Source organism: Falco biarmicus, chromosome 14, assembly GCF_023638135.1.
Source record: "Falco biarmicus isolate bFalBia1 chromosome 14, bFalBia1.pri, whole genome shotgun sequence".
Lineage (NCBI taxonomy): Eukaryota > Metazoa > Chordata > Aves > Falconiformes > Falconidae > Falco > Falco biarmicus.
This window is the reverse complement of record NC_079301.1, coordinates 2,892,201-2,900,668: the sequence shown is the minus strand read 5'-3', so window position 1 is coordinate 2,900,668 and position 8,468 is coordinate 2,892,201. Positions and strand designations below refer to the sequence as shown.

Below are 8,468 nucleotides of genomic sequence, written 5' to 3'. Positions count from 1 at the left end.
ATTGTTTAAATTATGTGTCTTAGAAGATAATCAATCGGTGTAGTTCACCCTTAAGATTTAACCAGTGTGTAACATGTAGAAGGTAGAAACGTATATAAATGTAAAAGAATCACTAATAAATCGACATCTTGCTTGCATCAAGCTACATCCCGTCTCTTCGTTCGCCGCAGCCAGTGCCGCCCTCACAGGGAAGAATTTCTTCCTAATATCTACTTAAATTTACCCTCGGTCAGTTTAAAGCCACCCCCCCTCACCCGACCCCTATAGGCCCCACTAAAAAGCCTGTCCCCCATGCTTTCCTGCCAGGAAGTGCTGTTGGTAATCAGGTCTACCATTTGCTTTTCCACTTCAAAGAATTTCCTCTGCATCCTTCAGATTTTTATCCTTCTTCTTCAACAGTGGAGCTATTGAGGAGCACGTCATGCTTTATACTGCTATTTTATTTGTATACTTGATCTCACAGCTTTTGTCTTCACCTTTGTCTTTATTATGCTGTATCTTATAGAATTAAATCTACACTATATGCTATGGTTGCATTTCTTTCTCTTACTTTGGCATGCTGCAACTGGCCGGGGGGGGGGAGGGAAGGCATAAGCTTTAGTGCACATACAATAAAAGTGTGGACCAACAGTTAGAAAAGAAGCAGCAGAGGAATGTGTGCTTGTGGGAGACCTGAGCAAATGGGAAAACCTTCTTAACCTCTGGAGAAACAGAAGTGAAAATAAAGGAAAGAAAACCTCATAACTGCTTTGAAGATTCCAACTCAACATTTTCTCAGTTGCTTTTCCAAAAAATCATGGGAAATAAGAATTGCTTGTGCATCACCTTTAGGCAAATCACCTTGCCAGTTGGACTGGGGCTTGTAGCGGGATGTTAAATTATCGAAAGAGGGGCCGCATCAATTTGCCAGGCCATTTGTACTGACACTTGCTATCACAAATAAACATCTGCATGAGCAAGGTGACAGCCGTACCCATCTCATTTTGTTCCATGCATCTCTGGATTGGACTTGCAATACTTGTAGTAGTAGAAGGAAAATTGTGAGAATGATAATGTAGGAAAACTGGAATGGAGCAATTTTCTTTAATGTTGTGGAAAGCAATAAAACTGTGAAGGCTCCATTCAAACTGAAAACATACAGCTGCATCCTGGCCTGTGTGGCCAGGAAATGGGGGCATCCAAAGGAAACCGAATGGCTTCAAAAAGATTTACTGGTTGTGGGGTATAAGTATTTATTACTTTAGAAAATAAATACTGCTCCTTTCAGGAAGTCTCTAATAATGAAGTCTGAAACAGTAGACTGGTGGATTCTGTACAACAGGCATCCCAGTCTGGAAGAATATAGGAATAATTGGTAAAGACTTGTAAGAACATATCAATTGCATAGGCAGGAAAAAAATATGATGGGTTCTCTCCCTGGTTCTCTGCTTCCTCCTCCCTTTACTGGTTTTGTTTTCATTTTAATTTTTAAAATATTGTAACTTTTTCTTTGTATTATAAAACTCTATGCTAGGAATATTAATGGGTGAAAGACAAGCATTCAATAATTATCTCCCTCTTTCTTTCTTTTTATTTTTGGTGTATAGCATTTTTATATGTTTCTCAAGTTCATAATTTTCACAGCTCACTGTATGAAAAATTATCAAGGGTAATCAAAATGAAAGGAAACAGCATTGCCGACTTTCATGAAAATATACCAAGAAATAAAAAAAGTGGAACAAATTCCTAAAATATATACCCAGCCAGGCTCTTCTGCATTTTTTTTTTCCACAAGCACCAGCTGTTTTTTGCATACCAGCATAAGTGACATATTTGCGGATTCAGTTTATGGGAGCTTTGGTTACGCACTGGGTGAGGACTGACAACTAATTTCAATTAATGTGGCAAAACCAAGTTCAAAGAAGATGGAAAATTTGTAAACCTTGCAAAACCACTAATTCTGACTGTGTTCTTGGATGCAGAAAAGGTGCTACACAGAATTTTCCGTATCAACATTTTTACTAAGGTTTACACGCTGTAATCCTTTCTCCATCACTATTTCACAAGGAGCCTCCTGATTTAGCAGATCTTTAATTACACCCTTGTGCCTCTCCATCTTCAGTGTGCTTTTACAATCTTTCTTTAAAATACCCCTGTTGTCATTTCAAGTGGTCATCAAGCAGGAAACCTGTGAAAGAGCAGGCAACTAAACCAAAGGGCTTGCTTTTCGCAGCAACTTACACATGTGCAAACTCAATGGCATCGATACAAAAAGAACAGCATACACATTTTGATGGAAACACATAAATGAGTAACAGGCAACTTGGATTTTGCAAGAATAAATCATGTCAAACTGATCTAACTTCCCACCGTGGCAGAATAATGAGCCTTGTAGAGACATGAAGCAGTAAACATTATATATCTTGACTTTAGCAAGGCTTTGGCATGGTCAGACACGGTGTTCTTGTAGCAAAGCTGGGGAAACAAAGCCTCAGAAGTGGCTGAGGAACTGCTCAGAAAACTGTTATTATAGTTTTCTGACAAAATGAAAGGAGCAAGCGGGGTTTTGCTGTGGTCAGTCTTGACCCTGAAGTTTAATAAATCTCTTCTGACGGTTTAACTTCTCAAAGATTCAGGATGAATGTTAGCAAAAAATTCCTAACGCGAGGACGGTTGAACACTAGATTAACTGCTGGCTTTTCAGTACTGTATTCTCCCATACATTTTCCCAAGTACAATCGTGACACTGTTCTTTTTGAGGACAAGGGGACAGATTCAATGACAAGATGAGGTCCCTTTTTGGCTGGTGCTATGTACCTACATGATTTAATGCCTTAAAGCAATGTAATAGGCGAATGACTCGTTTGAGATCATGAAAGATCACACCAAACTGCAACATCAATTGCTGTTGAAACATTCTTGTACTTCTTTCCACCCTGCTTCCACCCTTCCCCGAGAGGCCGCTGATTATATCAGCTCACTCTCAGGTCTGGCTTAGAGATTATGTCCTTCATGGCATCGCCGGAAAAAACGGCATAATGAATTGAGTAAAGCTGTCCTAAGAAAAGTTTCTGTTAAGTGGGTTGGTTTTGCCTCATTGGCTTTCCTAGTGTTTTCTAGATCCAACAGAAAACCAAGAAATGGAAGTAGCAGCCATTGCTCTAAACCAAGCGGCCCAAATTGTTGAGGTTCGTCACTTGAGGGTCACACACCAGCTCCTCTCTCTGGGACACTTCTAGGGCATCGTTACAGAAACTTCTCTCACCTGCACAATCTGCTACAAATCTGAAAATGGTATGAACTGCTGGAAAAGGGAGAAGGTCTTGCGATGGGGGAAGAGAAGAACGGTGTGATTTTACATGGGGCTCCTGAGCGTGGAATACAAAATCAGGGTTTGACCTCCTCCACATCCCCTGTGGGAAGGACGGACAGCTGCACCTCGTGGTTGCTGTCAAAGCAGGGGATACCTACGCACAGCGCCTAGAAACCAGCGCACGTACCTCGCAGAAATTCTTTTTCTGCCACGTAGAAGCAGTAACCCACACCGAGCTAAGTAACTAATAGTAAGCTGAGCTAATTAGTTTAATGAGCTAATACAAAGTAGCTACATCAGAGAGTCTCGCTTTGATGCTAATTCCCTCATGTAAGAAGTCCTTTTATGTACTGGGCTACTGTTTAAACCACTGGACCAATTTGCCAGCCCCCCTTAATTTAAATCTGCTATTAATGAATGAGAACGCATGTGGATCTGGTTGCAGTAGGAGAACATTTGTTTTATTTCATCCTGCCACAGTTTTTCCCTCAAGGTTTGTCTCGCTGAGAGGCAATACCGGGGAAGGAAGTAAATAGTATGGAGTTCTTTCTGGAGCTTGTCACTCCGCTGCAGCAAACAGCAGCAGCTTTTTTAACCGACATGATCAGTTTACACTTCTACATTGTAAAGAACATATTGTTGAGTGCACCTCTTGTACCCTGCACCACAAATACATTTTTTCACACATCCTTTACCTCTTTTTTAATTGTCATATTCTTCTTGCTGGATATAGATTTTTCTGCTTAAGCTCTTAGTCTTACCTTTTATACCAAGGCAAATTTCTCTTATTGTGATCTATAAATCTTTCTGTTTAGTCGCAAGTCTGCATACTTGTTTCTTTGATGACTTAAATACACAGCTGGTCATTTAAAAATGATTCTATGACTTTTTGATATCAACTCTAGAAAAAGCACCAGTGAGCCCATTGTTACTCAGATAAGAGCCCTTCAAATATTACTTTCTGTTATTCAGCATTTTAGAAGAGTTTAATAAGCTGTATTTTATCAACACCACTGTAACTTTTCCAAAGGATTTTAGGGAGACAGTCTTACAATTTTTGTTTCCCAAGCCCCAGATAATGTGAGAAGAAAATGTACCAAATTTCTCTAGAAGCATTCCATAGCAAATTCCAAAACAATATTTTCTATTAAAGTGGTGTAGGGTTTTTATGGTTGCTCTATTTAATTTTTACAAGGTGCGTGTTGATGGCACACAGAGGAAGGGAATGTATCTAGGGGAAGAAGCAGCATAATACAAGATTTAGGGTTTAAAACATATGGATATCCGTAAGATCCTGTTATTAAATTCAGGGTGTTTACTACTGCATCTAATCCAACACAACTGGGGGCTGCTACCCAAAGGGATAACCCCCTCCCCCTATCCTCAGCTGCTTCCTCATGCTGGTTTTCTGCGGTGGCTCGAGCAATATATCTGCTATATTATCCTAAATTCTTGGAGAAGCTCTCCACATCAGCTACACCAGGAGAGATGTACATTACCACAGGAAAGCTGGCTTGATCCGTCTTATGCTTTATAAAGCAGGAAAGCTGACGTAAAGGCTTCACTTTACTGAAACAATTCAAGTAATCTCAGATCTTTAGCTCAGATTAAGCTTTATTAATTGATTGACTTTCAGGAGTGGTGGAGGAAATGTAATTACAACGTGGACAGACCATGAACTACTATTCAACTATGAAAGGATGCTATAGAAGGACATGTTTTATTTGTGGATGACCAAACATTCAGCACATCTTGCTGCTGCACCGAAAACCACAGACAAAATTAGGAGGCCAGAAACAGTGTTAAATATGTCAGAAGTATTATGTGAAGCATTAAAATTTTTAAACAATGTCAATAACTTGCTGTAATTTTAAAATAAACACATTGACCACTCTTCTCCTCCCTGCCTCCAAATAACTGGTAGCAATTCTTTTATTTCAGTCCCGCAAAAATGTTTACCAAGAGCTCTAATGATAGTAATTGCACAAAATAATTGCCTGTTTTAATATTTTAACACTGTGACTTGCAGAGTAAACTATTCTGCATAGGAACATGGCATACCTAGAGGCTTTATAATTAAAACAAGGCCTCAAATCTGATTCAGACTTTGTAAGTCTGTACAGCTGCGCAATAAATAACGACTTTACACGTTTTCCACCACATAATCCATCAGTATGGATGACTGGTATCAGACTTCCCACTTGGTCACTGACCACCTGGCTGCCTTTTAGATGGGAACCCGAGCCCGGCGGAGGGCTGGCATCAAAGCGCCCGGCCTTACCGCGGCCCCCGCAGTGACACAGGGTTATGAGCGTGCCTGGTTTCTGTCGTGGTGCCTGTACCACTGCCAGCTCCCACCATCACTGGGATGCCCGGCCTCCATGAGGGCTGCGGCCCTGAGCTGCCAACCTGAAGATATGGCCACTCCCTTTCTTCCCAGACCAAAGGTCTTCACCCTAAGCAATTAAAAGTTTTATTCCTTGACTGCCATCGTGTTCGTGAAATTGCAATCCTGATCCTTGGTCGAGCTTTTCAGATTTTACCAGGCACAAGTACCTGTCCGCCCAGAGCGGCACAACAAGGCTGTAAAACACGGCGAGCTTTATTTAGCTGGCTATCCGCTATTTCTTTCTCTCTGAAAACGCCGGTGCCGCCCTAACACGTAGGCCCTTCCACGGCGCCCACCGCCACCTGCCCGCAGCGGGGACCCAGCCGGGGCCCAGGCACCCAGGGCCGGGGCCAGGGCCTCCGGGCGGCCGAGCCCCGCAGGAGGGCCCGCGGCGGGGCAGCGCTGCCCGGGCCGGGTGGCGCCGGGGGCCAGGCGGCTGTGCGCTGAGAGGCTGCGGGGCGGCGCGGCACTGCCGGCCTCGGCCCGCCGCCTGTGCGGCGCTGCCCCCGGCGCTGGGGCGGCCCGGGGCCCGGGGGAGCGGCCCGGAGCCCCGTGAGGCGGCCCGGGGCCCGGTGAGGTGGCCCGGGGCCCCGGTGGTGGCCGCTCCCCGCGGCGGCCCCCGGCCCGGCGGAGCTGCACCGCGCGCCCCCCCGGGCGAGGGGCGGGGGCGAGCACTGTCCCGGCCGGCGCTGATCTTACGCTCCCATTGGCCGCTGTCTGCGCTGACGTCACGATCATGATGAGAATTAATGATCGGAGGCGCTGATTTCATTGTGTGACGCCGGGACCGACCCAGCCGAAACCGGCTGAATCCGGAGCCCCGGGCCCCCCGCACCAGCCCCGCGCAGCACGGTAAGCCCGGCGCGCCGCGCGGGGGCGGGGGGCGGGCGCGAGCGAGTCCCGGGGGGGCAGCCGGGTGCCCGCCCGGGAGGGGCGCGGCGGGCGGGCGGGGAGGAGGAGGAGGAAGATGATGATGATGATGATGATGATGATGATGATGCCCCTGGGCCGGCGGCCTGGCGGTGGGGGAGGGCGGCCGCGCGGGCTCGCGCTCGCAGAGGCAGCTCGGGCGCGCATGCGCACTGCGCCTCCCCCGCCGGCCCGCAGAGGCGCGGGGCACCCGCCGCCGCCGCCGCGCGACTGCGCACGCGCGTGTGTCCGTCACCCCACTCCCGCGGGGCCGCGCGCCGGGAGCCGCCTGCGCCGCACTGCGCCTGCGCGGCGAGCTGCGGGGCTGGCGCGTGCGCGGAGCGCCCCGGGCGCCCGGCGGCTCCTCCTCCGTTCGCTGTGCCCGGCGCCCCGGGGCCCTGTGGCCCCTGGTGGCCCCTCGCGTCAGGGCGGGGGCAGCGCCCGGAGGCCGGGCTGGGGCAGGCGGAGGCTGGGGGGGTGGCTGGGAGGGCCGCGGTGGCAGGTTGTCGCTTACCGCCGCTCCGTGCGGGGCGGCCTGCGGGGCCCTCACCGGGGCGCCCGGCGCGAGCGGGGCTGGCAGCGATAGGGGTCTGTCACCGCAGCGCAGACCTTGCGTCCCGTGAGGACGCCCCCTCTCAGGCGGCCGCTTGGGCCGCTTTTGGTGCCAGACACGGTGGCGGTCGTAGTGGCCCCTCGGTGCCCGGCGTTAGCCCTCGGGTACTCGGGGGCGCTGAGGAGGAGCAAGAAGCGCGGGGCGCTCCTTGCGGAGGGGTGGACACTGGGACACGCTGGGAGCGGCTGTTGCACCTGGGCTTAGCCCCACCTGGGAGTAAGGAGCGATCCCCAGCCCTGTGCCCCTGCATTCGGTTAGCCTGGGGCCGCTGGTACTGTGCGTAAGGCCCTGTGTACCGCAGCCAAAAGTGATTCTCCGTCCTCTGAACTGGAGGCGTGAAGTACCTCCCTTCTTTAGAGTAAAACTACGGTTTAGTATTCTTTTCCTTTTATCTGATACGGGTCTTAACAAACGCTTGTGTACGTGCTTAATATAAAGCATGTGGCTAATCCAGTTGAAGTCAGAAGTCTAACTTGCATGAATAAAATGGATGTGGTGCATAAACCTGCAGAGTTGTGGTCGTCGGTTATTATGTTATTAAGGTACCGAGGGCTGTCTAATTTGACTCTAATAAAGGGCTGAATTTTATTGGTAGAGCTGTAATATAATATTACAAACGCTGTACTTGGTGGAGAGGGAAGCAGTTGTGCTGCAAGTCATGGATTTTTAAAAGTAGTTTTACAAGGCAGGCTGTATATTACACTTACCTGACTGTACACATAATTTACCACACTTACACTCTGTAGCTGCAGCTAGTTTGGCCTGTGTAGGAAAGAGGTGGTAACCTACACATTCAGTTATTAAACATAGTTGCTAGATGCATGTCCAGTATCTCCACACAGGATGTGTAAGTTGGTTGGTCAGTTGGTTGTTTTCTTTCCATTTGGGATGTGCAAAAAAAAATGGTTTTTTGCAGGCATGGAAAGTGAATTAAGTGATTGCTGGTACAGTGCAGGTTTCTAAAGCTCCTGCTACTGCAGTCTTATTTTATTTGTGTATATAATAGCTTTCTTATTATAGTTGCAGTTCTGTCTCAAATTTATATTGGCACTGAGCCTTGTTATTTTGTACCACTGGAGACCTGCGAAGGGAAAGAAAAAAAGTCCGCTGAGGAGCATGCTGATTTTCTTGTTGTACCTCTTATGGATGGACAGACTAAAACAGTAATAGGCTTAGAGGTTTTTATAAGGTGACTTTTTTTCCAAACAAATTCTGCTTTGGCGCTGAGGTTAAAAAATCCCCCAAACCCTCTCAGAAACTGCTTG

The 8,468-nt window shown here is 47.6% G+C and overlaps 1 protein-coding gene across 7 annotated transcripts in view; it reads left to right on the top strand.

Moving 5' to 3' along the window:
• Positions 1-4,360: 4,360 nt before the first annotated feature.
• The window catches only part of HDX (highly divergent homeobox), a 49,231-nt gene continuing 45,123 nt past the window's right edge, over positions 4,361-8,468 (top strand). For 2 of the 7 annotated variants that reach the window (XM_056359756.1, XM_056359755.1), the window contains exon 1: positions 4,902-6,533. The gene's annotated coding sequence lies outside the window, so the exon portion shown is untranslated. Of the gene's footprint in view, positions 6,534-8,468 lie in introns of all 7 variants that reach the window. The other 5 variants (XM_056359761.1, XM_056359762.1, XM_056359758.1 and 2 more) reach the window with 5 other exon arrangements.